The following is a 9,255-nucleotide window of genomic DNA, read 5'->3' on the forward strand; positions in this document are numbered from 1 at the left end:
CGTACACACGCATACATAAAATATAAACACTATATAGCTTTGATTGTAAAATATTAGTCACGCGACAGGTGAAATTCACTAGTTTAAAAAGAAAGTTGGATTAAATTGTGCCTCTGTAAATGGAACAAGTTGAAGTTTATCTGTCCCACACGGGCAAAGCTTTTACTGAGTTTTAGAGAAAAGAGGGTAGAAAATTTACATCTCAAAGCACAGGAAGAGAATTTAAGCATTTTCAAGAAAGAGTTTGGGTGTGTTAGTTAGAGAAAGATTAAAAACGGATACCAATGTAACACAAAATAAATAGGAATTAACCATAGGATTATACAAATGAGCCTAGGAAAATTCAGAAACCTTTTCAAAATAACCAGTTAAATGCCAGAAAGCCATATTTTGAGACTAATATTTTTAGATAGGTGGCTTCTAATTTAGTCTCTGTTTTTCAACTGCACCACTGAGCTCAGGGCAGAGCCATTAAAGATTAGGGCCAACAAAACATTTGCACTTTCCACGGCTTAACACTTATGTATATGAAAAGCAGGAGCAGTTGGAAGGCAGAGCATCCAGATCCCCCAAAATCAAGGATCCCATTTTTACACTGAATCCTTTGTCCTCCATAATAGAGAAACACTACAGGACTGGGCTGCGCAAGGCTTCCACAGTGTACTTTGCTGCAAAGACATTTCCAGAAGGTGGTGGGAGACCCAAGACTCATTAGCCCACTCTGTGATCAGCCCATTCACCACAGGTGTCATCCCTCAGAGGAAAATGTTCTCATGGCCTGCAAATGTGCAAACCACATTTTTTAAAAAAAATTTAAACATGCAAAAAAAACCATGAGTAGCCTGTGCAGTAATAACCATTCATTGTAAATAACCACTGTCAGCCACCTTCAAAACTGCAGCCCTTGCTAGTGACCCACCAGTCATCAAACACACATAGGTCAGGTTTTCTCTCACAGCATAAACTAATCCTTGGTACCCCCCAAAGCCAGAGAGATCAGGGAACTGAATGCAAAAGAGACCAGAGCTTGAGATCTGAAAGGAACCTGTCCATGACTCTTGGGGCTCCACAAGGAAAACAGAAGATCTTAAAAAGGAGTTGTGTGGCACCTTTCTCTGTGCACCTTTTAATGGGGTTTTAGGGCTGCTAGAAGTCTCCTCTAGATTTTGTTATGTGAAATTGAAGATGACAAAAAGGAAGAAGGAGGAGAAGTGGAAGGAAATGGAACAACAAGTCCTAGCGGAGCCAATTTGTGGAGCCAATTTTAAGTTTCCCAGAAAGACCAATGAAGTTTTACATTTTTTTCTCAGCAAAAATCATGCCAACAAGAAAGGGAGCAAACAGAAGGACCAAACATATCATTGAAAAGGGGATTTCAGTTGCCTGAAAAAATTCCCAAAAACAGAATCTAAACGAGAAAAAGCTGAAAGGCCTTTAAAAATATTATAGCCTGAACATCCACTTTTAATTTAGCCAATTTCTGACTCTAGTGTTCCTATAAAAAGGGTATCTTTTCAAATATCTTATTAGATTTCATCCAGGACAAACAGTCAATATTACTGGCTTTTGAACTTTTTTCCCCCAAAGATGACATTCAAATGACTCACCAGAACCAAAAAGCTTTAACCAAGGATATGACCTAACCAAGGACACATGAGGCATTACCAAATGCAAAGTATTCCTCACAAGACTCAGAACCATCCCGAAGACAGCTCAAAGAAAGGACAGTTTTGCTAGCCACAAATGGGATACAACCCACATTTGTGTCCAGCAATATTCTCTAACATCTCAGCTTCTCAGCTGACTGTCTACACACAAAAGCTGACCATCCCATGTACCCACAGATGAAGGATTAAAAGAGAAAGTTGGTAAGACAAGAACTCAAAAGAAGTTCATGGGATGGAAGAGGATCAATAACAAATGAATACCCCAAAAAGTTAAGAGTCACATAAATATCAAATCAATTTTTCAATAAATGTTTCTTTTCTTGCGTTTAATCAGCAGAGACTGATTCCTTGACTGGGAATCGAACCTGGGACCTGGCAGTGAGAGCATCAAATCCCAGCCCTAGACCATAGGGTAAAGTGTTTTTTTGGGGGTGGTGGGGATGGGGAAGTAAATCCTGCATGGGCTCCAAAGCAGACAGTTTGAGCATACCAAAGATTTTAACTTTCATTTAGGATTGCCCTTTAATTTAGTCAAGAAAATTTCTAAGGCTAGGCATGACACTATTATATGTCCTTTAAAAGAAATTTGATCCTCCCATATATACAAATAAGGTAATTGTTTAGAATGAAAGATCTCTAAAAGGATCCATCTTTTGGCCACTGATGATTAGAATTTCCAATGGTATATTTATTCCAATAGTGACTCAATCCAATAAATCTCTTTATGGAAAGCCCAGGAGGAATTGCTCAGGTTTAGAATAAGTTTTTACCATATAAGCAAAGAGGGTGCTAAGAATGACAGTGAAATGGAATAGCTAGGGCTAGGAGGGGAAAGAGACATAAGACAAAGACAAATAGAGGAGTGCTCGTTTCCAGATTTGTTTCATTTTTAGAAGCTTCTGGGTTTTTTCTAATTTAGTCTTTGAATTAATTTAGCATTGTTATCTTTTACAGACACTAGTTTGGATTCCTAGAATCTTTTAGATGCCTCAAGGTACCAAATGAAAGCAGACATCCTATTTAGGCTATTTGGTCATTTCTTTTAGCCCTCCTATTTGCAGAAGAAAATGCATTGTAGAAATTCAAAAGATCACCAGGTTGGCCATTGTAATTCCAGATCACTTTCAGTTATATTTGTCCATCAAGAAAGAAATTCACAAGATGAAGCACTATAATTTTTGCACCAAAAAACCGACAGATTCCCAGAAAGGGGTGACTCAGCACCTATACTCTTAGAAGCAAAAGCCCTCATGAATACTCACCACAAGGGGAAAATTTCCTTTGTGGACACCTGGCAACGAAGAACACCCAATAAAGATATGAACCTCAAACCAAGTTAGGAGGGTCAGGGAAAAGAGGGGACTCACTAACAGAGTATGGAGCTGTCAGGGAGGTGATGGAACACAAGGAGTTCCTGCAGGTACAGTGCTCAAATCTGTGGCAGTACCAGAATGCACAGTAAGAGAGTAACATCATATCCCACTTCTGACACCATTTAACGTCAACCAAGAAGAGGCAAAAGAACCGACTGCAACACAGCAAGACAAAGCATTTATTAGGCCTTAAGAATTGCAATTTGGGAGTCACAAATTCAGCTAGAAGCCAAATTATCTGCCAAAGGGAGGAAGCAGAGTAGCAATTTTTAAAAGGATGCTCAGGGTGATTACAGAAGTTGTTTTGAAATAAATATCATTGGTGGAGGTGGCTGGCTTTGTAAATGAGCCTATAGTTCATTAGTTGCCACTGTTCAGGAGTTGCAGCACTGGCAAAATTCAGCCGTTTTCCAGGATGCTGTTGTGGTGGTTTAGCCCAGTTCAAGGTTCAAGGCAAGTTCCTGTTTTGCAAGGTTGCAGGTTGTATAGGTAGTCCTTCTGAGAATGGCTTCCCAGCTCCATTTTAGAGCTCTGAACCAGAGTGATACCATTTGTAGATCACATTTCACATTAGCTACCCACTTTCACACAAACTAATTCATTTCTGTGAGAGGAAGAACTCACCTCCACAGGAGGGTCTTAATCTCTTCATAAGGGATTCATTCACCCTCATGACCCTGACAGCTCCCACCAGGCCCCACCTCCTAACACACTGGAGATCAAATGTCAATATGAGTTTTGGCAGGGACACACCACATCCAAACTATTGCAAGTATATGTTATGCTAAGAATGCATTTGCCCCTCCTCCGTCCAGAAAAGCTTTTCAACATTGACTGAGAATGAAGGAACTAATGTATCTTTGCTCCCTAATCCCTTGGTTTCTCATCTGGCTCCAGAAGGGGGTGGTGGTGGGCAAAGGTATTTTACTTTTTCCCACCACACCAATTGATAGGAAGGTCCATTATAGGAATGATGAACTCAGTGCTTGCTGCCCAGTTATGTCTGTGGGTCCCACGTACGTTTTCCTAAGGGTCACAAGCATACAGATGTAGAAGATAGAAGTGCAAAATAAACTTAGAGCTCTGCTTGACACCATATATCTAATGAAAAAAAAAAACCTAAGATTTTTTTTTAAAAAATCTAAGATTTTATAAAAGCTTGAGGAAAACAAATATCTCTAAACCTATATAAGTACTTGAAAATATGAGAGCATATATTTGTAACTTTGGGGTAGGGAATACTGTGTTAAGCTTTCCATGAACACCAGAAGTTATAAATAAAAAAAAAAAGCCAAGCTGGAACAGATAAAAATCATAAAATAGCTGCACAGCTATATTAGGGTTCTCCAGAGAAACAGGAACAATAGGATATAGATAGATAGCTAGACAGATAGATAGATAGAGATAGATAGATAGATAGATAGATAGATAGATAGATAGATAGAAATAGAGAATAGGGAATTTATTATGGGAATTGGCTCACATGATTATGGAAGCAGAGAAGTTCCACGATCTGCCATCTGCAAGCTGGAGAAACAGAAGAGATGGTGGTGTGATTCAGGCTGAATCCAAAGTCCTGAGAACCAGAAGCTCTGATGTCCAAGGGCAGGAGAAGACGGATGTTCCAGCTCAAGAAGACAGAGTGAATTTTCCCTTACTCCACTTGTTTGTTCTCTCTGGACCCTCGATGGATTGGATGATGAGGGTGAGGGTACATCTGCTTTACTGAATCTACTGACTCAAATGCTACTATCTTCTAGAAACACCCTCAAAGACACACCCAGGATCAATGTTTTACGAGCTATCTGGGTATCCCTTAACCTAGTCACACTGACACAGAAAATTAATCATTACAACAGACAAAAGTAAAAACAAAATAAAAAGGCAAGTGACAAAAAGAAAACATTTATAACAGGTAACAAAGCATTAATATCCACTTTCTCGCCAGGCGCGGTGGCTCAAACCTGTAATCCCAGCACTTTGGGAGGCTGAGACGGACGGATCATGAGGTCAGGAGATCGAGACCATCCTGGCTAACACGGTGAAACCCCGTCTCTACTAAAAAATACAAAAAACTAGCCGGGCGAGATGGCGGGCGCCTGTAGTCCCAGCTACTCGGGAGGCTGAGGCAGGAGAATGGTGTAAACCCGGGAGGCGGAGCTTGCAGTGAGCTGAGATCCGGCCACTGCACTCCAGCCCAGGCGACAGAGCGAGACTCCGTCTCAAAAAAAAAAAAACAAAAAAAAACAAATCCACTTTCTCTAAAGGTCTCCTACAAAAATCAGTAAGAAATAAAAAAGAACTTCGGTGGAAAAACAGGCAAAGGACATGAAATGGCAGTTCACAGACGAAGCACTACAAATGGTCATCCTCACTAATGCTTAATCTTGGTCATTCATTTTTTCAACAAGTATTTAATGAGCAGCTACTACATGCCAAGCACTGTAATAGGTGCTCAGGATTCTGTCGTGAATGATATATACAAAATTCTCACCTTCTTGGAATTTACATCCTGGTGGGTTTAGACAAATAGCGAAAATTAAGATACATACTAGTGGTGAAAAGTGCATTATAACAAAATAAATAAGCAAAGTAGGGGGATAGAGGGTGCTGAAGGTTGTGCTACCTTAGCAAGGATAGGTAGAGAGGATCTCTGATTATATGACATTTGAGCAGAAAAGGACTGAAGTGTGAGGATGAGGCATGAAGGAAGATATCTGGTGGAACAGCCTTGTGAGTAGGGGCAAAGGCCATAAGTAGGTGTCTTTCCTAGAGTGGTCCACATTCAGCAAAAAGGCCAAGCAGCTGGAGTTGAGTGAGCATGAGAAAGATGAGTTCCAGAGAGTCAGCAGAGGCCAGACAGTGGGGACCTTGCAAGCCACTGAAAATACTTTACAGTTTATTTAAAATGAGATGGAAAGGCATTGGGGGTTTTTGAGCAGAGGATTGCTGTGATCTGAATCGTGTTTTTTAAAGAAACACTCTTGCTGTTATACTTGGAATAGACTGGGGTTGGGGACGGTTAGCATGGGATCAGGAAGATCATGTAGGAAGCTGGAACAATAATGCAGTCAAAAGACGATAGTGGTTTAAACCAGGGTGGTATTGGTGGAGGTAGTGAGAAGTGTCTGAATCTGTGGGTGTGACAGAAAGGGTGGAGTCCAGGATGGTTCCAGGTTTTTGGCCTGAGCAATTGGACGAATGGAGTTGCCATTTTCAGAGATTGGATAATGCATAGGTTGAGCAGGTTTGAGAATAAGATCAGGTCAGTTTGGACATGTTAACGCTCTCCTATCTTAAATGTTATGGTTGTCCACATTTTAGTTCCACCTTTTAAAAATTCCTCCAATTTAGGATTTTGATTAAATTAAATTAGAGTTGTCAGGCATTTGAGTAGGCAGTTGATTTACAGTATAAGTTTGGAGGTCATAACTGAAGCATACATTTAGGAGTTATATTTTCTAAAAATTAAAGAAATATAAACTAAAACACAATAATGTTTTTTCATTCATGAGTTTGGCAACTTCCTAAAAATTAATAAGCACAGTGTGGGTAAATGGGCACTCATATATGTTTTGTGGGAGTATGAAATGGTAGAGCCTTTTTGGAGAGAAATTTGGTGGTTTTAATCAAGATTTAAAATGTGCTTATCCTTTAATCCAGCAATTGCACTTCTAGAACTTTATCCTCTAGGTATGTTCTCATGTGTGCAAAAATATGTGTACAAAGATGTTCAATGTCTCAGTGTATAAGAAAAAATGGAGAAAAATTGGTATATCCAATGACAGAAAATGGTTAAGTAGCTTACTGTTTAGTCAGCCTGGAGTACTAGAACTTTGTTGAAAAGACTGACCATGTGTCAAGTACCATGAGTCAGGTACTGTGTTAAGTGTTTTATGTCTTATCTCACTTAAATTAATTTTTTCTACCTTGATTTTCTTCTTTCTAGTCATGCATTCATTTATGTAACAATTTTTTGGGCACCTACTGTGTGCCAGTACTGTCTACTTAATCCATAAAAATGGACTCACTTTCCCTGAACCCAAAGTTCCTAATCTCCAGTGAAAGTTATGGCCCTTGTTCCCAGATAAGTATTTGTAAAATTTCCTTGGGGGAATCACAGACCACCCTCTGGAAGTTCCAGCAGTTCTATAGACCCCAGACCAGATTCAGAATCTCTGTTCTGGAGCAATGATTCAAGGACACACAAAGACAAGAGTGGGAGGTAGGATGGGCCAGAAGGCCAGGGTATACAGAAATCTTTAGCAGGTCAGCTTCTGTTTGGAAAGTGTTGGTTAAGTGCGGATTTTGCTGCCAGGATGAGAAGATGCTAGGAAGCTGGGGTCCCTTAGTGAATAGTAATAGTGCAATGTGGGCCATATACTCCTATTACCCAGCATTCCCCTCTATCCTCTATTCCCTGCCACCATATCTCAGGCCTGGGCAGCTTAAGTGTCTCTCCATTCCATCCTCAACTCCAGCCCTTAAAAGGCCAAATGCAACTGGCTGTGACTCCAAGCCTTCTGTCCAAGTGGCTGGGAAGCCTCTCCCACAGGCTGGCTGTGGGGTTTTGCCATGAGTCCCTGTCTCCTGTTTTTTTTTGTTTTTTTTTTCCCTTCCCTGTGTATGTTTCCATGGTAACGGCCAAGCAGGTTAGTAGGATAGCTGCCTGAGAAGCCACCAGGCTCTCACTTTCCACTCACTCTCAATATTGATCAGTGCTTCAATTCAGCAAAAGACAGGCAACGAAAACCCATGGGTCAGTTCTTGTTCTCTAGCAGTAAGCGGATATTGAGATAGAGTTAGGAGTCAAAGAGCTTTATTGGGGGATAGTTAATATCTGTGAAAGATAAAAAAAGAGGCAGTGTTGGGCAGGAAAGCATTCAGACCTTGATGTATATCTGACACTTGTGAAGGGAAAGAAGGACAAAAGCAGAATTAGGCAGGCTGTGATGTGGCTCTGACAAAGTCTCACCCAATCCAAGAGAGAGTTGTGCAGCGAAGATGTCCCATGAGAGAAGCCCCACACTGGACTGAAATGGCCAGACTTGAGTACATTTACTGTGCTCAGTCATTGACTACAGGCTGCCCTCGAAGACCGTGGCATTGGTTCAAATATAGTGCAAATCCTGTATGTGCTATAGCTAGAAGTTCTCAGCTAACTTCCCTGCTCACAGACAAAAGGTACGTTCCTGCTTGAAGGGAGAATTGAGCAGTGTCCATAGCTGCCACAACGTCTAACTCTTTCTAACCACCAGGAAAAGGCCAGCATGGGTGTATATAAGCAGATCAGCATTAATGCAAGGTGTCACCTTGTGACACCTCTACGACAGGGTGTGCAACTTGGGCTAGTTCACTCTGCCCCACAAGGAGCAGGGGTGAGAGAAGCTCTCACCCGTGCTGTTGTATTTTTTCCTCCAGATATTAGCCCAAGCTTCACCTTCAGTTACTATATATAGATACATACACACACATATGTTTGAATATGCTTCTTTTCCATGTTTACCCAGTCAGGGGAATAAGGAAATAAGATGCTGCCAAGACATACAATGAGTGAACATACATATATACACTGGGTGTATGGGCAGCTAAATCTCCTTCGATTTTGGCTCTAAGCATGTACAACACAACAATTTTAGTAATCACTACCATTTGTGAACTGCCTGTACTTTTAATATCAAGTGGTTAAGAATCAAAAAGGTCTAGTTTTGAATCCTGATTCTGCCGCTTAGTGACCTTGGACAAGTGACTCTGAGCCTCGATTTCCTCGTTTGAAAAATGGTAATGATAATAGTACCTATTTCCTAAGGTTATTGTGAGGTCATCTCCCTTTTATAGATGAGCAAACAGAGGCCCTGGCAGATTAGCAACTTGCTAAAGGATCACACAGCCTGCAACTGGCAGGTCTGAATTTCACCTCCAGGTCTGACTCCAGAGCCCAACCCCATTATCCCACACCACAATACTTCCTAGTTTTCTTAGGCTGCTGCTGAAGGGGCTCTGCAGGCAAATAAGAAGCAAGAGGCAGAAACAGGGTTTAGAGGTGTTCTCAGATCACTAGTGACTAGGTGAGAGAGCGGCAGTGGGATGCAAGCCGTTTATTCCAGCGAACAAAAGTCAAAATGACGCAAAATTGGCGAGATATTTGGGTGGCTATATGTTGGGCTAATGTATAGTTTCATGACAAATGATATATAGAAGTTTGCTTTCTGCAA

The sequence above is a fragment of the Papio anubis genome, chromosome X (assembly GCF_008728515.1).
Source record: "Papio anubis isolate 15944 chromosome X, Panubis1.0, whole genome shotgun sequence".
NCBI lineage: Eukaryota > Metazoa > Chordata > Mammalia > Primates > Cercopithecidae > Papio > Papio anubis.